Below are 22,360 nucleotides of genomic sequence, written 5' to 3' on the forward strand. Positions count from 1 at the left end.
ACACATGCCACTTCCATGATAAGAGGCAGGACACAGCAGTACACTCAGTGGAGTACCTGCTTGCACGAGATCGGGGTCAAGTGACGTTGGGGTGACGAGTTCTCAGACGCACTGCAGCGGTGTGCACTGTCACCGCCGGCAGCAGTCATGATACCATAATATGCTAGGATTCCCCTTTGACATCCATGTTAACTAATGAATTTGCATACGGCGGTAAACACCGCCTTACGCTGTTACATGAACCTCTAGCAGAATGAGGTCACTTCCACAACGACAGTTCTGGATTACAGGGGGCAGACATTTTGGCCAAAACTACGCATTTGTAAAACTCCCATCTGCACAATGCAGGCCCTATTGTTCTCCAAACACCCATAGACATGTGACAATTAACATTACCTCACCTGACCAGCCCTGATCTATCATTGTGGTCATGCTGCTATCATGTCACACACACACTATGCATTAGTGTTGACGACAATCATGCCAGCAGTGCTGAATGAATAACAATGTATGCAGATGTATGTGTGTTCCTCACACGTGTTTTCAACTCCTCCTAGGTACAGACCCTTGTAGCGAGGAAGGGCCCCATCTGTGTACAGGCCACTTGTAGATTTGCGGACCATGGTGGAGCGTCACATCATTATCAATTACAGACTCACATGTGCAACTATTCTTGAACTTTTTGCATTACTGGATCCTGCATTGACACCGAGAAATCTTAATCAGCATGCCATCCCTACTGAAGTGCAGGTGCTCTCTGCACTCCATTTCCTCGCCACGGGCTCATTTCACGTGAAAGTGGGCATGGGTGCAGGTTTTTCACAACCAATGTTTAGCATTATACTGTCAAGATTCCTGAATGCATTTGTATGACACCTGCAGTCCTATGTGAGGTTTCCCCAAAGTGCTGACTTCCCTGCCATCAAGTCGGACTTCTATGCCTTTGCCTACATACCCCATGTGATAGGTGCCATCGATGGCACCCACATAGTTATCATCCCCTCAAGAGTCAGTGAACAGGTGTACAGAAACAGGAAGAACTTTCATTGCATGAACATTCAATTGGTGTGTAATGCAGACCAGTACATCACACATGTGAATGTCATGTTCCCTGGTTCAGTCCATGATTCATTTGTGCTGAGGAACAGTAGTGTGCCACACAAGATGGAACAACTGCAAGAGGACAGAGGGTGGATCACAGGTAGGTGTTTTTGTCACTTATTGCCACCTAGCAGACAGCCAGGCTGTCTGCCTCTGAGGCTTGTCAATGAAAGTTCTGTTTTGCACCTTTTTCTAGGTGATTCTGGCTATCCCAACTTGTGTTGGCTCCTGACACCAGTGAGGAATCCTGGAACAGATGCAGAGAGGAATTCCAATGAAGCCCCTGGACGTACTAGGAGGGTGATAGAGCGCACAATAGGTCTCTTGTAGGCTAGATTCCATTGTCTACATATCTCTGGCGGCTCCCTCCCCTATGGGCCTGAAAAGGTGTGTAGAATAGTGGTGGCCTGCAGCATGCTGCACAACGTGGCTGTGAGAAATTCTATCCCCCTCTTGGAGGAGGAGGGTGCTGTATATCCAGACCAGCTTCCTCAGAGAGGGGATGAGAGTGATGGTGATGATGAGGAAGGGGAAGATGTAACTTCCAGGACCCAACTGATACAAATATACTTCCAGTAACTATGTGGGACAATTGGATGAGATTGGTGTCTGTGCATCATACTGTCAGTGTGCCTTGTCATCTAGGAGGCTGTTGGGTCATTACTAATTGCAACTGTGACCAAGTCTGCATAGGACAGATTACAATTTAGTTTAATATTTCAACACATATGTAGGCACAACAACAAGTAAGGCATGTGGTGCTTTTCATGCCACTCAGATATAAATAAAGGAGATATCAACCAGTTGCATCCATACTTCACTTTGTTCTAACTTAATGACAGGGGACATTGTAACAGGTGAAAAGGTGTTTTATTTGGTGCAGGTATTAAACCATGCAGATTACAGTGATGGGAGTGGGTTAATGGTGATTGTCCAATATGGCAACATGGTTGCAGCATTGTTGGCAGTAGTGGTAGGTCCATCCATGCTTACATGAATTTGTAGTATTTGTAGCACTGTTTGGTGGTTGATTAAGTGGGACACTTGGAGAACTGTTTTTGGCAGAGTGACTTCTTAGAGGAGGTCTTGTTCTTGGCAGGTGTTCCTGTGCCATATCTTGGCCTGAGGGTCCATTTGGGCGCCTGTTGTTGGCCTGTAGGGTTTGAGATGAATGTCCACTGTGTGTCCTCAGACGGTGGTACATGTGAAGTAGCTGCTGATGCTCTTGTTGTCCGGTCTGTATCCTGTGCTGTAGTGGGGGCTTCCTGTTCTGTCTGGGCCTCAGGCTGTGTTTGGACAAGCAGCAGCAGCACACCTGCTATGCAGGCCATTGTGGCATTGTGCAGTTTCCACTGCTCCATGGCCTCTTGGTGGTGTGCTTGCTGCATCCTCTAACTCTGCTCCAGGGTGGATACTATCTGGGTCAATCTGTCCTGGGTATGACCACAGAAAGGGGTAGGTAATCAGAGAGAATAGTGCTCACCACAACAATCCCTCTTAAGTACATAAACGTGCTAGACAAGTTACCACCCCTAAGAACCTTGTAATTGGACAATCAAGAGATTATTCCTAACATAAACATCAACTACTAGCACTCCTGTTCAGTAAAGAGTATAATGGTAATCAAACATATCAAATCAACAGTCTCAGAATCAAGTAGCAAGTAAATTTCTTCTTTAATGTCTCTTCACAGACAAATCCAGCCAAGCCATGTCTCTTCATAGATAAATCCAGCCAAGCCAACACATGTTTCATCTGGGTTGAATCTCCCCCATTGACATCCTCAGGGCTTTTAACGGCTGCCAATAACATAAATATAAAAATTAATGACCATTTCCTCTTATCTACTTTCTCAATACTGACCAAACAATTCCATTAGTTGTCAACCCATATATTCCATCAATTATACTTTATACTTATATGTGTTGTCATTATTGGCTCAGTGGAAGTCGCTATACATAATAAACAACAATAAAAAATAATGGTGTATAAGTATTCTACCCACATCATATACCTCAGTGACATCCTCTTCAATTAATGTGTTACAAACATGCACACACAAGTGAAGTTTGTTATTTCCCCCTTAAGTGTGACTTTATTTAAAAGTATTTTTAAGGAAAATACCTGTTTATGAGCTATTCACAAAGCTCTCTTCCAGAATAATACCAATCGAATCAAATAGATGAATTAAATAAGTACCTAAATGTAATTACTAGTAATGAGTGCTAGTAGTTGCTGTCCAGTCTGTCCTGGGTATGGTGATATGCTCCCAGGACCTCTGAAATCACGTCATGGGCTGCAGTATCCATCCTGTGGCCTCCCCCCTGGACCACTGATGTCCTCCCACTGGGCCTAGCCCCCTGTGACTGTGTTCCCTGCACAGGTCTGACAGTACCACTTGTACTGGGGCCATCGTCTTCCTGCCTGTTGGTAGGGGGTGACTGTGGCCTCTGTACTTGTGTTCCACCAGTCTGTGGCCTGGATACACAGGTGTGTGGACGGTTGCCCTGGGCTGATGTTATTACCTGGGTGGTAGAGGTGTCAGTGGTATCCTGGGTGAGGCTGCTGGATGGTGGCAGTCTAGGACTGTGTGAGGGGCCAGGCTGATCGTCAGTGTCCAGGGTTCCATCCCCAGTGTCCTGGGAGGTGCCTCTGTCTCCCTGTGGGGCACTGCCACTCCTTGTCCTGTCCGTCAGGGTGGCATGGGTGGTGGTGCCTGTTGGGAGGAATGGACATGTCTGTTACATTAGCATGGTCGGATTGGGTGCCTAGGCCTGGGCGGGTTTGTGCAGGTTACACACTTTGGGGCCATGCAGGTTGCTTTGGTGAGGTTAGCATTGCTTTTAGCTTAGGATGTGGAGGTGCATTGTGGGTGCTGTAGGCCATTGTGTTTCCTTTCAGGGGTGGGTGGCTGTGCACAGGTGGAGGGATGTGGGCCTGTTAGTGGGTTTGTGGGCATGGAGGGGGACTGGAGTAAGTGCTGGTGGGATGGGCGGGGTAGTGGCCCTGGTGGCTGTTGGAGGGGTGGGGTGGTGCATGCATTACAGGTGTGATGGATATGGGGGAATTGTAGATGACTTACCCGAGTACATTCCTCCAGTGAGTCCAGTGAGGCCCTGAGGGTGCAAGGTGGCCAGTACATTTTCCTCCCAGTCAGTGTAGTCGGGTGGTGTTGGTGGAGGTCCTCCCCAGTCGTCTGGACTGCAATGTGGTGACTGGATGCCATGGACCTGACCTTCCCCGCAGGTCATTCCATCTTTTGCGGATGTCGTCCCTGGTGCGTGGATGGTGTCCCACTGCATTGACCCTGTTGACTATTGTCTGCCATAGCTCCATTTTCCTGGCGATGGGTGTGTGCTGCACCTGTGCCCCGAATAGCTGTGGCTCGACCTTCAGGATCTCGTCCACCATGATCCTTAGCTCCCTTTCTGTGAAGCGTGGGTGTTTGGGGGGGGTCACATAGTGAGTATTGTGAATGGTGTCTTGTGTGGATCTAGGTGAGGGTGCTCTTGTGTGGTTGGGTGTAAGTATTGTGGATTGTGGCGTTCGGTGTCTGCTTCTGGGGTTCTCTGACTTAGTTGGCCAACTTTCGTTGCAAAGGATTGTGGGGTGTGTTCGTGAGTGTTTTATAGTGTTGTGGATGCGTGTCAGGTGTGTGGGTTCTAACTCATCCAATGTGTGCACTTTTTCTTGTTGGGTCCACTTGCTCTCCGTGGCGGTCTGCACCGCCAATGGTCGTTCGGCTTCCACTGACCGCTGCGGTGATTTGTGCATCATTATTTGGAAGGCGGGGTGTTGGTGTGCTCGGCGGTGCGAGGGTGGGAGGTCCAGCATTTCCACCGACAAGGTCCTGGTGGTGACTGGTGGCAGGGTGATTTTTGTCGGATTCAGATTTTTGAATCATTATATGGCGGGTTTCTGTTCATCGCCAAAGTTTGTCTTCTGTTTTCCGTTGCCATGGCAGTTGACGGTGTTTACCGCCAGGTTCATAATGAGGGCCTAAGACACTAACACTGCACAGTTAAGCCCTCCTTACTCCTCACCCAGGAACTACCAAATAAACTACTGCAACTAGTTCTGGTGAACTGAGTGGTGACACACCAGTGATAACACTTCCTCTCTGCACTACAGAAGCTGAAAAACGGCTGAAAAAAGTAGCAGATCTTCCCATTTCTATACACGGATGAGCAAATTTATTAAAATAGTTATTCTGACCAAGTTCACATTTTAATCCAACAGCATTCTATTACATTTCATCAAAAAAAGTATTACTAAAATACAGTGTAGCAGTTTCATTTGGCTTCGAAGAGTATTCAGCTTCCCTGGATGAAGTTTAGGAAGGTGTTAGGCAGAGGGGATCTTTGTTTACCATATTTTCAGTTGTACTATTCAACCTTTCAGTTAGAGAAAAATCTGAGTATTGGTTATTTACAGAGAACAAACTAAATTGGAACTACTGATTAATTTTTTAAGTTCATCTGAAAGTATTACTAGTGGCAACCAAGATGGTGTGTGAGTGAGGTTAGAAATCTAATGTGGACCCTACATAGGCGGTCATTCTGACCCTGGCGGTCAAAGACCGCCAGGGCGGAGGACCGCGGGAGCACCGCAGACAGGCCGGCGGTGCTCCAATGGGGATTCCGACCGCGGCGGTAAAGCCGCGGTCGGACCGGCAACACTGGCGGTCTCCCGCCAGTGTCCCGCCGCCCCATTGAATCCTCCAAGGCGGCGCAGCTTGCTGCGCCGCCGAGGGGATTCCGACCCCCCCTACCGCCATCCAGATCCCGGCGGTCCGACCGCCGGGAACCGGATGGCGGTAGGGGGGGGTCGCGGGGCCCCTGGGGGCCCCTGCAGTGCCCATGCCACTGGCATGGGCACTGCAGGGGCCCCCGTAAGAGGGCCCCTAAATGTATTTCACTGTCTGCTGCGCAGACAGTGAAATACGCGACGGGTGCAACTGCACCCGTCGCACATCTTCCACTCCGCCGGCTCGATTCCGAGCCGGCTTCATCGTGGAAGCCTCTTTCCCGCTGGGCTGGCGGGCGGCCTGAAGGCGGCCGCCCGCCAGCCCAGCGGGAATGTCAGAATTACCGCCGCGGTCTTTCGACCGCGGAACGGTAACCTGACGGCGGGACTTTGGCGGGCGGCCTCCGCCGCCCGCCAAGGTCAGAATGAGGGCCATAGTCTCTTCCAAAACTCCAGCAAGTTTGAAAGGTGTGCTTAGTCTGCTTTTGCATTTACCACATTTTAGACAACGGGATCATTTGTTAGACAGAACCAGATTAAAATGTAGGGAATATCTGGAGGAATGGATTGCAGGATCCTTGTCCAGATTTAAATATGTACAAGTTGCTTCCTTGGTTGTATTGCAATGTAGAATGTGGAGTTCCTGCAACGGATAGCACTGGAGCTTAAGGACGTCACACCAATGAGAAAAAAAGTCTCGAGTTGGTGTAGGAAACTGAGTGCAGCGGCAGAGGAAAGCATGCTACCAAGTGGACCGAGCAAGGAATGGATGGTTATCTACGCTGGAGCAAGAGGGCCTATGGCAAATATTTATAAACATTCTTCACCCCACTGTCAGATGTGTTACATTGAGAAAGAAAACTTTTTTTCCATAGGATTTATGGATGCCCAAATATTTGATCAGTATGCAGAGTTTCGATGTGAAGAGTATAGGATGCGAAATGCCCAGTTGTTGATCAGCTGTCAGCATTCAGCATCTTTTGGAAGTGTGTGGGTGAACAAGCTCATCAATCCTTCTTCAAAATATTGAGGTAAGTAAGCTGCTCTTTGGCTCCTTTTGTGGTGGAACTGAGGTACATAATTTTACACCACAAGAAACATAGGGCCTGATTCTAACTTTGGAGGACGGTGTTAAACCGTCCCAAAAGTGGCGGATATACCACCTACCGTATTACGAGTTCCATAGGATATAATGGACTCATAATACGGTAGGTGGTATATCCGCCACTTTTGGGACGGTTTAACACCGTCCTCCAAAGTTAGAATCAGGCCCATAATCTGTTGTTTTACCTCAAGCGTCTGGCCCAATGAGAAATAATCAAAACATGGGACTCATGTCAGCCACCTCTTGCTCCGAATAACTCCCCCCAGTGATAGTTATGCATGTGTTAGACAGAAAATGTTGGAAATGAAAGAAACCAGAATAATGGTCATTGTTTGAGAGGTGGTTGGAAAGAGAGAACGCAACTGATCTTAAAAGTCCAAAGATTATAACTTCTGGTCAAGTGCAGGTGAGGTTTTTAATTTTCTGCACATAGACATGAGATGGCTGTTGAGGGTAGGTGAGCAAAACCAAAAGTTAGAAAGACTTTACTGTTTGGCAGGTTCTGAAGTTCTTCAGGGTGAACATCATATAGTACTTGAATACCGTATGGTTCAGCTGCTTTATAAATGTTGGAGAGGACTGGAATATTTACCATACGGAGAACAGTATGTTTGTTCTTTTCTGTAACATGTGCTCAGTGATCAATGTTTTACTGCTTATAAATCCTTTCCGTTACAGGAGGAATTCACTGGGTAGATGCCAAAAGATCATGTTTAGAGGTTCTTTAACTAAGACATCATAAAAACCTGTTTAATTACTGGATTCTGGTAAACTGCACTCTGTAAATGTGATCCTGCATCCTTAATCTTTGCCCTGGGGATGCGACTACTAATTTGTTCCGGATCCAATGGAAATGGAATGAGATGGTGCAAATCTGCATCTAGCATGTTTGCGTACAGTTTTTCCACACCCTATACTCCCAGGTGCACTAAATTTGCATGCAGACATACCATGCATGTATGAAATTCGAGAAAGCATTAGAAAGCATTAGAATCATGTGACATACAGGAAATACATCATTACAGTGGGACAAAAACAAGAATGAAGAGTGCAGGAAAATAATTTATTAGATGTTTGGCTGCCTGAAAAACACTCACTGCAGCAAGCAGTGGTGACGTAAATAAGCAGCTATTTTCCCATTTCTGGTGCAGGGGAAATTGTAAATACAAAATACACTGCTATCCCCTGACCAGAACAGATATCTAAAAAAATAATAATCATGGACACGGGAACAAAGAAAGCAATATTTTCATGCGAGAACTTCAGGTACTGGCTGAAGAGGTGGTAAAGGAGGAAAACATCTCATAGGCCACCTCATGGTCCACACTCCTTCAAAGGTCAGAAGCTGACTGTGAAAGTGCAGTTGGTGGAGGACTGAAAAAAAAACGTTCAATGGCCTGAAGGGAGACTTTAAGACCTGTTTGCCAAACATTTTAAGGAAAGTCAGATGACAGAAGTATGACCATCAACAGTGCTGAAATTTCAGGCATGTGTGTAGCATCAAAATTATCGGTGACATCTAGGGCAAGCGACATCTAGGGCAACGCTAGAAGCACAGAGTTTGGACAAATTGAAGAGCCAGATAAGCAAATGCACCATTTAAATTTTGCAATACACAAGTGTATGGTTGAGTGCAATCTAGGCCATATTGGACCACCCTTTACATCCCACCATCTTGTATCAACGTATACTGTATTACAAGTTCCATAGGCTATAATGGAATGGTAATACAACATACAGGATATCTGTTACATTTGTAACAGAGTAATTCCCTCTGCCAAACCCTTAATCAGGCCCACTGTTTGTTGAACTTAAAGATAAAAAAATGCAATCACTATTGTGACATGTAGCTTAACATTTTATGTCCTTTTCCATGCATACTTAATTTAATGGCATCTGTAAGCGCAACACCATGTTTGCAAAAAAGTCAGTCCTGCCCATTATCACAGTCTTTTCGCTGAAGGCTGGTGGATGAAGGTTAATACTATCTATCAACACTTTATGGGCCATATGTACATAAGTTTGGCTCAGCGATTTCCAAATAGTGAATTTGTAGAAATCACTATTAGGGATTTGCAAAATGAAATGTACGTAGGAGTGTATTCCTCTAATACCAATTACCACTACCCCACCCATCCCAATTTCTACAGATTTGAACTCACAATTAGGAAATGGCTAAATTCTGATTTCCTAATAGGAATTCACAAATTGGAAAAAATAATTTCACTTTAGGTTTGGGTTGCAAATGCAGCCATGCTTTCACCCTGACACCCTCCCATGCTACAGAGGAGCACAGAATGTTGCCATCTTTCATCACAACGTCCCTGCTTTTCTTTCAACTGTCACTGCCTTACCCCAATCCAATTTACCACCATGTGGTAAATCAAAGCAGATTTGAAAACAAAATAGGGACACAGTATTTGGATTTGGACCTGGTAATATTGGGCCCACATGTTATACCCCATTCTAGGGTAAAATATTCATAATAGACAGATTTATGTGCAAGGATACTGGCCAGGAAATGTTATTGACAGTGACATATATCCACCCCTCATACCTGGGCCTGCACAGCCCTATTTCTACCCAATCGGAAACAGCATTAGATGTATTGCTCATCAGCTTACATTCTGTAGTGTGAGGAGAGTCTTCTCCATAGCCCAGGCTTGACTACTGTCATAGCGCATGGTATTACTGATACAAGTGGCTAAGCATGTGTAATGTCAAAAATAGGTGATCATATTTGACAGTTAATGCTTTTTGATGTGGTCAATCAATGTGTCCCTGTAATGGGTAAAGCATTTCTGGAACATTGCAAAAGATTTCTTGATAGACATGCAGTGGCTGACAAACTGTGTCACTATAATGTGGAGAACCCGGACAAAGCATGGGACATGCATTGTCCTACCAACCATTATGGTCTGATTCACATTCGAGCCGTTGCCAGTCTCCCCAATTCCAAGCTGTAGTTGCAGGAAGTTACCTACTGTGGCACCACCTACTCCACTTCCTTTCATTGGTTAATCCCCGTTAGTTTTTGTGATCCATCCCGAGCATGCACACAATAGCTTGTTGATGGATAGCTTGTGCTTGGCCAATCCACAATCCATGACTAGTCCTAGGGCCCAATGTAATTGTTGGTGGACAAAATAACCTCCGTTGGCCTGGAGGAGGACTTAATGTCCAGCAGGTCAGGACTATTTCGCCCACCAAATTTAGAAATTACTCCCAAGCCGGCAGTCATTTCTAAAACATTGTCGGAAGCCGTTAGCATGAAGGAGTCATGGGTACTGCCTGGGAATCTGCATACAAGGTCAGTTATGAGGCATGAGGCATCACACACTACGTATACATTGCATGAATGGGTGCTTTTCATATTTCTATATATGAATTAATTTGCAAAGGGACATATTGCAATATGTGTGCCATCACCACAGCGAATTATGTTGGGAAACTGTGGTACCCTGTAAAACATTACTTTGGTCTGTTGCAAATATTGGGGTATATTTGGTAAACATATGTATTTGTTTATTTTGCTAACCATGATGTCCAGAAACCTGACAAACCTAGCAAATGCACTTAATGACACTTCTCCTGCCACTGCTATAACTCCCTGGTGACTGCCTGAAGCCAAAAGGAGTAGAAAACACTATACCTGCACATGTGGTAGGATTGCATTGCTTCTTACTGCTGAGTCTGTAGCTGAGGTTGTGGCACAGGAATTCATTACAAAATTACCTGTACTTCCTATATATCTCCTCCTCAGTCTGTTAAAAAAGAACGACGCTCACCCTAAATATCCCCTCCTGTCTCCACTTCCTTCTCTGCCTGCCAACCAAAATCCTCCTCCTCCTTGCCAAGACATACAGGGCTACCATTCTGAATGAGGCAGATTAATTTTGGGTGATTTATTTTAGTTTACACCTGGTTATTATCAGATCCACATTGATGGTAATTGAATTTTCTAAATGGCCATTTTATGACTGTTTGCAATTAGGAAACCCTTTGCACATAGTGCTGGACATTTGCTATTTGGAAATCCCCATTTGGGATTTCCTGATTATCGATTTCCAAAATGTGTTTTTTACTACATAGAAATAGAATTTTTCATCACCACAAATGCCTTTCGTATAATACCAAAGTGGCATTTTGCATTTCCTAACGGCTGGAAATAGTGATTTGCATGATTAAGCAATGCTAAATGCCTTCGCAAATGTGGCTCATAGTGTTAGAACATCATATGCCTTTGGGCCATGTAAAGGTTGCTGTAAATGATTTTGTACATGCATCTCACTCAGTCAAATATGTCAGCTTAGTTATTTGAGTAGACTTAGAGAGGTGTAGCAAGTGACCCCTGCATGCTCATTGCCCAGACATTGCTTCTGCCACATGGATCAAGCCCTGTCTCAGGACGAATTTATGGCAAGTTAAAGTTGAGGCCAAAATAAGACAATGGGGGTCATTACAACCCTGGCGGACGGTGTTAAAGGTGCGGCCATACCGCAAACAGGCCAGCGAACAAAAAAAGGGAATTATGACCCTGGCGGAAACTGCCAACAAAGACAGCCACTTTAACACACCGCCCGCCACGGTGGTACAGACAAGCAGCGCGGCGGTCACCGCCAACAGACAGGCGGAAGACAATGTACCGCCCATAGTATCACAACCTACCAATCCGCCAGCTTTTCCGGGGCGGATTCACCATGGATAAAAACACGGTGGAAACAGTTACTGCAATGGGAAAACGCTCACCTGAACACATCCCACGAGGAAGGAGGACTCCATGGAGCCGGAATTACACATTCTACCGGCCCTTGTATTCCTACTCATCTACGAAGACCAACGCCGGCGCGGGCGAAGACAACAGTGAGTACTGCACCTACGACATAGGGGAGGGGGGAGGCAAAAGTTAGGGGGACACACACGCAACACCCCAACCCCCACCCCCACCCCCACCCTCGCATATTTCAACACACACACCAATGCATGTACAAAACTCACAGTAACAACCCACAATCCCCCCGGAAGAATGCAAAGACAAAACAAAATCAGTTCAAACAATGTAATGTATCAATACACATGTTTAAAAAATATACAGATATATTATAAAATCATTCAGAAATATATACATTACCAGAAGTAGTGCAGATATGCACATCTCAATGTCCGTGCACCACTAGTCAAAAAATGCATGGGCGAGGCCCACAAAAGATATCTGTCCACAATCGGAGAGAACACTGCTGGGGCATCAGATAGAAATACTACAGGCACCTCAGGGGGACGGGAAAGGGGGGCACCTCAGCCGGATGAGTGCAAAGCCAGATCCACGACGGGGCTCCATGCCCATTGATGTATCCTGGGGAGTGCAAAGCCACAGTCTCTCAAGTCTCTACAGTGGGTGGGTTGCCCACTGTACCATCCCGGGGAGTGCAAAGCCACAGTCTCTCAAGTCTCACAAGTGGGTGGTTTGCCCACTGGTCCATCCTGCGGAGTGCAAAGCCACAGTCTCTCAAGTCTCTACAGTGGGTGGCTTGCCCACTGTACCATCCTGGGGAGTGCAAAGCCAGTTTCGCAAGTAGATAACAGCCTCCACTGGCTCTGGAGGGGGACTGGTGCCCAGACTGGATTAGTCTCCCCGTGAAAGTTCCTGTCCTGTCACTGTCCCAGCTGCACATGGGATAACGATGCTTGATGTGGCGGTCTTTTCATTCTTCCCCGGTGCATGCCCTGTTCAGCGGTGCTTTGCCATGGCGGTCTCTGGACTGTTCAGCTGTGCTTTGTCATGGCAGCCTCTGGACTCTTCAGCTGTGCTTTGCCATGGCGGTTCAGGACTGTTCAGCGGTGCTTTGCCATGGCGGTCTCTGGACTGTTCAGCGGTGCTTTGCCATGGCGGTTCAGGACTGTTCAGCGGTGCTTTGCCATGGCGGTCTCTGGACTGTTCAGCTGTGCTTTGCCATGGCGGTCTCTTGACTGTTCAGCGGTGCTTTGCCATGGCGGTCTATGGACTGTTCAGCAGTGCTTTGCCATGGCGGTCTCTGGACTGTTCAGCGGTGCTTTGCCATGGCGGTCTCTGGACTGTTCAGCGGTGCTTTTCCATGGCGGTTCAGGACTGTTCAGCGGTGCTTTGCCATGGCGGTTCTGGAACGGGCATTGGTGTGTGGCATGACGTTCCCTGGACTGGGCATTGGTGTGTGGCGTGACGTTCCCTGGACTGGGCATTGGTGTGTGGCATGACGTTCCCTCATAGCCCAGCGGGGCTGTGGCAGCCGGGGCCCTCCTGGGCACTGACTCCGGCGGTGGCGGTGGTCTCCTGACCAGTGACGATACTTAGGAGCTCCTGGGCAATGACTCTGGCGATGGTCTCCTGACCAGTGACGATACTTGGGCCCTCCTGGGCAATGACTCTGGCGGTGGTCTCCTGACCAGTGACGATACTTGGGCCCTCCTGGGCAATGACTCAGGCGGTGGTGGTGGTCTCCTGACCAGTGACGATACATGGGCCCTCCTGGGCAATGACTCTGGCGGTGGTCTCCTGACCAGTGACGATAGGGGCCCTCCTGGGCAATGTCTCTGGCAGTGGTCTGACCAGTGACGATACTTGGGCCCTCCTGGGCAATGACTCTGGCGGTGGTCTCCTGACCTGTGACGATACTTGGGCCCTCCTGGGCAATGACTGTGGCGGTGGTCTCCTGACCAGAGACGATACTTGGGCCCTCCTGGGCAATGACTCTGGCGGTGGTCTCCGGACCAGTGACGACGGTGCTGGCGGTGGCGTCCCGACCGCCGGGAAGGATGCTGCCCTTCTCCGCCGTGATGCTCACAACAGGCTGTGCAGACTTCCTCTGACCCTTCCACACCTTTGGAGGAGTCACAGCTGACTCTGCAATCCCCCTGGGACCCCTGTGAGTTGTTTTGCCTCCAGGAGTCTTCACAGGGTCCCGTCGGCCACTTTCCAATTTCAGAGCCTTTACAGGGGGTGGGCTGCCAGTGCCTTGGCACCGTGTCATACTGCCTGCCCTGGTGGGCGGTGCACTCCACACACCTTGAACAGGCACCACTGTTATTGGAGGCTTTTTGGCTGAGGCGCTACGACAGGACTGATGACTTGGGGGGGGGCAAAAAGGTCAACTTTACAGAGGTACAGTTTCTGACGAACACTGGGATGGGTAGTTTGAGGGGGCCTGGGAGTGGAGGAAGAGGAGGTGGTTGTAGGAGGTGTCACTTTAGGTGTTTTGGGTGCAGGTGCAGGTACTGGAGGCTGTCGTGAGGTGGATGGATGTTAGGTGTGTGGGTGCTCGCGTTTGTGTACTTTGGGAGGGGGCATCACAGACGACACTGGGAGGGAGGAGGGACAAGAGGAGGAGGGGGACACAGTGGAGGCAGTAGATGTTGCTGTGTCTGCATGTGGGTGATGCTTGTGTGTGTGCCTGTGGGTTGTGTGGTGCCTATGTTTGCCTGAGCTTCCCTTGTGTGTTGATTTGTGTGCATGATGGTCTGTAGGTGTGCTTGGGATGGGCTGGGGTACAGGGGAGTGGGTCTGGGTGGAGGAGGTTGGAGGGGTAGGCTAGACACAGGGACAATGGCTGCCATCAGTGCTGAGGCCAGAGATTGCAGGGTTCGCTGAAGGACAGCCTGACCAGAATGAATGCCCTCCAGGAAAGCATTACCGTGTTGCAACTCCCTTTCTACACCCTGGATGGCATTCACAATGCCCAACAGTGAGGGACCTGAGGAGGTCAATGGCCTCCTCACTGAGGGCAGCAGGGGTGACTGGGGCAGGGCCTGAGGTGCCTGGGGCGAAGGTGATGCCCACCCTCCTGGGTGAGCGGGCACGGGGCGAACGCTGAGGCTGCTGGGAGGGCGGTGCTGGTAGGGGAGGTGGCGGCTGTACCTGTAGAAGTGGGGCGCACAGATGTTGCCACCACCACAAGGGAGCTCACATCGGTGGATGAGTCCGTGTCGCTGCTTTGTGATCCGGTGGCCGACGTGAAGCTTCCCTCGCCCTCCATCCCACTGGTGCATTCTGAGTCCATGGTGTGGCCCTCCATGGCCATGTGGGATGCAGCTCCCTCGTGCTCCGGTGCCACTATACCTCCGCCTGATGATGCTGATGCACAAAAGAACAGGGAGTCCACAAAAAGGGGGGGGAAGACAGAAGATAGACAGGTTGAGTGCATGGCATACCGCTACCGTTGGCGGACAATACAGACACAGCAGCCCCCTGCACTACGCCGTGCTCCTGGCCTCTGCAGATGCAATTTCTGGGATCTGGCCTACATGGCTATGGTGGACATCTGCACACATGGGTGCCACAGGGGCATCTATACCTGTACTTGGCACTCTACTGCGGTGGGGTGGAGTGCCACATGGCCTGCATTACGGAGGGGCCTAGTCTACGTTTTTCTGCCTGGCCTAGGTACACCCACAGGCCTCCTCCCCCACTCAGACCCCTCCACTGCACGCAAAGTCCGCAGATTGAGAGTGTACTCACCCCCTTGTGTCTGCTGTGATGCCCTGAAGCGCCCATCCAACTCCGGGTATGTCACTGCCAGGATCCTGAACATCAGGGGGCTCATGGTGCGACGGGCACCCCTCCCACGTTGGGAGGCCATCCCCAGCTGAGCCTCCGCCGTCTTCTTGCTCCAGCGGCGAATGTCCTCCCATCTTTTCTATCAGTGGGTGCCCCGTCTCTGGTGGACCCCCAGGGTCCGTACGTCCTTGGTGATGGCATGCCAAATGTCCTTCTTCTGGTGGGCGCTGACCTACATGACATGCACAAGGGAAGAAGAGAAGTCATTACCAACTGCACCGTCGATGTGAGTGTCCCCCCTCCCTACCCTAGCCATGTGGCACATTCATTCACATGTATTAATGTTCCCTGAACTCTGCCCCCTTCCCTCTTACAACCAGCCCTCTCCACCCAGGCCTAGCCCATACAACTTGCTCCCTGTGTACTCACCTGTTGGTCTGGAGGACTGTAGAGTAGCGTGTACTGGGGGAGGACCCCGTCAACCAGTTTCTCCAACTCCTGAGCAGTGAAGGCAGGGGCCCTTTCCCAAGACGCAGCAGCCATTGTCTCTTCCAGACCGAGGTCACAGCAGCACTTGCAGTGTAGGTCCTCTCCTGTCGAAGATCAGGTATCTAGTGATTGAACAGATAGAAAATGGCGGTCACGTCCGCGGCGGTGACGTCCGCGGTGGTGCGTATCATCACCGCCTGCGCACCTGTTCATTGGCTCCTGGGACCCATAGGGTCCTATGTTAACCAATGCAGCATTGCGCCGCGGTCTACGACCGCCTACCGCAACGGTGTGCAACGCCAACGCAGTTACCCCACAATCCCATTGTCCCAGTTTAGAGGTCAGGCAGCCGCCATTTCAGGGGCCCACATGGCTTCATTTACTTCTGCGTCACACATAGCTAGGCCTACACTCAACACACATACAGGAAGGGTTTTATGTTTGGTGTCGTCTTCTGTGTAACTGTGGGTACATACCTTGAAAAAAATTTACTTGATCGCCGCTGTTGTCCTTCCTAGGCGCCGTCAGCTGGGACATTTGAGAAGATGGCGGAATCCTCCGGTGTACCAACCGCTGGTGGACCTGTTGACAATGGAGGAGCGACATTTACTCGTCACCTACAGGTTTGACCGTGCCACAATCCAGGAACTATGTACCCAGTTAGAGCCAGACCTGATGTCACCAATCCGCCATCCCACTGGCATCCCCCTGACGTGCAGGTGCTGTCAGTGCTCCATTTCCTTGCAAGTGGGTCATTTCAGACAATAGTGGCCATGGCATCAGGGATGTCCCAGCCTATGTTTTCCAACGTATTGTCCAGAGTGTTGTCTGCCCTGCTGAAACACGTAAGGAGATACATCATTTTCCCTGAGGTGGAAGATTTGGCTACAGTGAAAGGTGACTTCTATGCCCTTGGACATATCCCCAACGTCATAGGTGCCAATGATGGGACCCATGTAGATCTGGTCCCCCCAACAGGAGTGAACAGGTGTACAGGAACAGGAAGAGTTATCATTCGATTAAAGTACAGATGGTCTGTTTGGCAGACCAGTACATCTCCCAGGTTAATGCTATGTTCCCTGGCTCAGTGCATGACGCCTACATCCTGCTGAATAGCAGCATCCCTGATATGATGGGTCAACTCCAGAGGCACCGTGTGTGGCTATTAGGGTACTCTGGTTACCCCAACCTGTCCTGGCTATTGACCCCAGTGAGGAATCCCAGGACCAGGGCAGAGGAACGCTACAATGAGGCCCATGGGCGGACTAGGAGGGTGATCGAACGCACCTTTGGCCTCCTGAAGGCCAGGTTCAGGTGCCTCCATATCCATATGACAGGTGGTTCCCTATTCTACTCACCGAAGAAGGTGTGCCAGATCATCATCGCCTGCTCAATGCTTCACAATCTTGCTTTGCGACGCCAGGTGCCTTTTCTGCAGGAGGATGGTCCAGATGACGGTGTTGTGGCAGCTGTGGAGCCTGTGGAGCCTATGGACAGTGATGAGGAGGAAGCTGAGGAAGAAGACAACGACAACAGGGAGTCAGTCATACAGCAATATTTCCCGTGACACACAGGTGAGAACATTTTCATTTTTATCATTACATTCACTGTCACATGTCCTCCTCTATCCTGTGTGTAATTTCATGGGATTATTTGGTAATTGAGTTGTTTCTTTCCATTACGGTTTCACAGGTGTGGTTACCAACGTGTGTCATCTGCTTGCATCCTTCAAGGACTTGTGATGTGTGACATTGGTATGTTGCCTTTACATCTAACAACGCATTTTGTCACTGTCATAGATATTACATTTTACCAAATCATAGACTGACTCCAGATTGTTTTGTGTTTCAAGGGTGTTTATTGAAGTGCTCAAAAATGGAAGGGGGTTTTAAAATGGTGATGGGTGATGGTGGAGGAATGTCCATGGCAGAGTCCAGTCTATTGGTCTCACAGGTGCACTGCCCATATGGGCATAGGAAGTGGAGCTGGGGCAGTTTAAGTATGGACAGGGTAACAAAGTGGGACAGTGCGGGGACAATCAGGGTGGTCTCATTTCCTGGCGGGTGTCTTGCCATCTTGCTCTGTCCTGTTCCTGGCTCTCAGGGACCGCTTGCGGGGTGGTTGTCCGTCTGCAGGGGGTGGGGTGCTGGTGTGGTGGTCCTGTGGTGGGGCGTCCTGTCCACTAGCGCCGGCGGAGGTGGTGGGCAGTTCATCGTCCTGGCTAGTGTCAGGGGCCACTTGGAGTGCCACGGTGTCCCTTATGGTCTGCTGTATGTCCTTCAGCTCCCCTACGATGGTGCCCAAGGCGGAGCTGATGGTCCTGAGCTCCTCCCTGAACCCCAAATACTGGTCCTCCTGCAGGCGCTGGGTCTCCTGAAACTTGACCAGGACCGTCGCCATCATCTCCTGGGAGTGGTGGTATGGTCCCATGATGGAGGATAGGGCCTCGTGGAGAGTAGGTTCCCTTGGCCTGTCCGCCCCCTGTCGCACAGCAGCCCTCCCAGTTCCCCTGTGTTCCTGTGCCTCCGTCCCCTGGACCGTGTGCCCACTACCACTGCCCCCAGGTCCCTGTTGTTGTTGGGGTGGTGGGTTATCCTGGGTTCCCTGTAGTGGTGGACACACCGCTGATTGACCTGTCCTGGGTACGGAGGTATGGGCCAGCTGGGTGGGTGCTGTGCTGGTGTTACCAGAGGGTGGAAGGTCAGTGTTGGGCTGTGCCTGTGCAAGGGGAACCGACTGTCCCGAGGCCCACGATGGTCCGGGCTGGTCATCAGGCTCCAGTAGGGCAGAGCTGCTATCGTCACTGTGGGCCTCTTCTGTGGGTGGAGTGGAGTTGTCTGGACCCTCCGGTGTGGTGACGGTCCGTCGTGATCCTGCAGGGGCATAAGAGCATGATTATTTATGTGTGTGTGTGATGGTGCGCAATGGGTGGGTGTTTGTGTACCCCAGTGCAAGCATTCCTGTGTGGGGGCTTGTGTGATGATGGTTAGGGGTTGTTCTGGGTATGTGCAGTGGCCATGCTTTGGTGATGGGTGTCCATGCTTAGTTGTGTCATGCAGGGCTTGGTGTTGGGATGTGTAGTTTGTGTTATTAGTACATTAGTGAGGATTTGGGGTGATAGGGGAGGGTGTGAGGGTGGGGTGTGTGATAGCATGCAGGTAGGGTGGGGGATCTGATAGTTAAGATTTGACTTACCAGTGTCCATTCCTCCACCGACTCCTCCAAGGCCCTCAGGATGCATGATGGTCAAGACTTGCTCCTCCCATGTTGTTAGTTGTGGGGGAGGAGGTGGGGGTCCGCCGCCAGTCCGCTGAACCGCGATGTTGTGCCTGGAGACCGTTGAACGCACCTTCCCCCGTAGGTCGTTCCACCTCTTCCTGATGTCCTCCCGATTTCTTGGGTGCTGTCCCACAGCGTTGACCCTGTCCACTATTCTTCGCCATAGCTCCATCTTCCTGGCTATGGATGTGTGCTGCACCTGTGAGCCAAATAGCTGTGGCTCTACCCGGACAATTTCCTCCACCATCACCCTGAGCTCCTCCTCGGAAAACCAGGGGTGTCTTTGGCGTGCCATGGGGTGGTGTGTGTGATGTGTGGGGCGGTGTGAGTGTTGATGTGTGTGGTGATGTGTAGTGGTGTGTGGTGTTTTGGCCGTGGATGTTGTGTGGGTGATGGTGTTGTGTGCCTCTGTATGGTGGGGTTGTCTTTGCTGTGCTGTCTCTCTGGCCTTTGTCTAAATTTCTGGTCGTAGGGGTTTGTGGGTGATGTGGATGTGTGTTTTATATTGTATTGGGTGTGTGGGAGTGGTGTTTGTATGTGTATCAGGTGTGTGTATTTGGAATTGTCCAATGTGGCGGTGTTTTGGAGATGTGTGTGTATTTTGAGCGCGGCGGTATGTACCGCCAATGGAATACCGCGGTTGAAAGACCGCTGCGTGGATTCGCGGGTCATAATAGCATGGGCCTGTTTCTGTTGGCGTGAAGGTGGAGGAATTGTTTTCGCCAGTTTAACACTGACCTTTGGTGTGGCGGAGTTGTGTGGGTGTCTGATTTTCGGCGGATTCCGTGATGTGTGTCATAATAGCTGTGGCGGGATTCCGCGGCTGCGGCGGTGTATTGGCGGTCTTCTGTACGGCGGTAAGCGGCTTTTACCGCCAATGTTGTAATGACCCCCAATATGTATCTCACTATGGACCATCTTGTGATCAAGTGCATTAAGGATACACAACTCTTATATAATATGCTAAAATGTCAAATAAAAGATAATCAGCTTATCATAGCAGGGGAAATGCTAGAGGGGGAGGAAGGCAATGAGGAGCTGTCCACAATCAGTACTCCAGCACCAAATAATTGCAGTGAATAAAACAAAGGTGTTGTACCTAGCCACCATTGCTGTAGTAAGGCAAGCATCTGCATCTCCATCAACACCCCCCTGGGTGCATTGTCGACAGACGTTGTCACTGTGCCCACCACTCTGTGTGCAACTATCGCAACCACTTCTACTACCACTCCTGCTTAAACCATTGGTGTATGTATATCCACCATAACTACTTCCTTTTTAACAGCTCCTGCCTCAGGTGCTGCAACTACAGCATCAACCATGGCCACTCATTCTCATTCACAGGCCTGGTCAGCATTTATACACGCCTCATGCCTTCACAGCATGAACATAAAATCCTCTTTTTGAAAAAGGCTCATCACTGCATGAGGTATGGGGCATGGAGGATAAGAACTTGAATATACACCAAATACCAACATTACATGTCATAACAGAGCCGGCGAGGAGAAAAGCACCACTTGCTGAACAGTCTAATAACATCATTCAGACCATTGCACACATTATACAAAGAGTGGGTGAAATGGAGGTTTAAAACGCTGTGTTCTATTCCAAAACAGTGCAATGTCTACCACCCTCAATTAAATATATAACTAACTGCTATAACAGATCTCAATAAAATGCCAGGAATTATGTTCTGCAGTGTTATGCTTAATACATCAGCACACCTGGGATGGCTTGTAACTGTGTGTGCAAGAGTCATGTCATTGACTATGAGCAGGCACAGTGCATGGTCTTTCCAAGTTTTGTCACTGCCATGTGATACTTTGGAACTTGCAGATGGATAAGTGGCCCTGCTCTGGGGCAAGAATAGAATTCTAGACAGACCTAAATGATAGAGGATATTTTCTCTTTCCGCGTTTGCCATCTCAAGGGACAGCAGTTCTGCCTCCCATTAACCACCACTCTCCATCTTCTACCCTTCTCAGGCCTACCAGGAGGTGTTACCTGTCAGGTGACAACGCAGGTCAGAATATGATGCCCAGTTTCTAAATCGCTATCACACATCTTGTAAGAAAAAACACCTTAGGTTCACTTTTGGCAGTAATTATTAGCATGTTGTTTAGAGGGAGGACAGATGTGGGGTTCTGAACTATTAGGCCGCAATGGCATATTTGAATTAGAAATTAGATTGTAAATTAGGGTATTTAGGCCAAATATTGAGTTTTAAATATCGAGTTGCAGAAATGTTGGAAAAACACATGGCGATACAAAAATATTGTGATGCAGAAATATTGTTAAGAAAATCGTTTTTTTTAGGCAAGTAATATCCTTTTGAAGAACATAGGGGCATATTTATACTCCGTTTGCGCCGATTGTGCGTCAAAAAATTTGACGCACAATTAGCGCAAACATTGCCCCATATTTAAACCATGACGCCCGAACCCGCGGACGACAAAAATCCCCGTGTGCGTCATTTTCTGGATGCGGCAACCCGCCCTGCGTTAATGATATGCAGGGTAGGCGTTCCCGTCCAAAAAACGACGCACACTGCCGTGCGTCGTATTTATGCTTCCGGGCAAAAATGACTCTCGGCCGGGAGGCGGAGCAAAAAAATTACGCAAAGCCCGATGTGCGTCAAAATGTAATGCCTGGGTCAGGGCAGGCGTTAAAATGGGGCAAACACACCTGTATTTAATCAGAACACACAGAACAAACAACAGAGCAGCAGAGCAGCAGAGCAGCAACAGGGAGACATGGAGGTGATTTTTATCCAGCGTGCACGTAGACGCAGAACCCTGCAGCAACAACAGCAGCTACAACAACAACAGCAGGGATCCCAAAGGCAGCGCAGAAGGCAGGAGAGGATATTCCGCCCAAGAACAACCCTGCATGGCCTCAGGGAACACAACAGTATCCAGAGGTACCGGTTGAACTGGCAGGCCATTCAGCAGCTGCTGCAAAACATTGAACAGCAGTTGGCCCCCACTTTGGTGACACCCCGCACTATCCCAACAGAAACAAAGCTGCTTGCCGTACTTCACCTGCTGGCAAGTGGCTCCTTTCAAACAACTGGTGCCCTGGTTGGCAGAATATCACAACCATCATTCTCCGCA

The sequence above is a fragment of the Pleurodeles waltl genome, chromosome 8 (genome assembly GCF_031143425.1).
Source record: "Pleurodeles waltl isolate 20211129_DDA chromosome 8, aPleWal1.hap1.20221129, whole genome shotgun sequence".
Taxonomy (NCBI): domain Eukaryota; kingdom Metazoa; phylum Chordata; class Amphibia; order Caudata; family Salamandridae; genus Pleurodeles; species Pleurodeles waltl.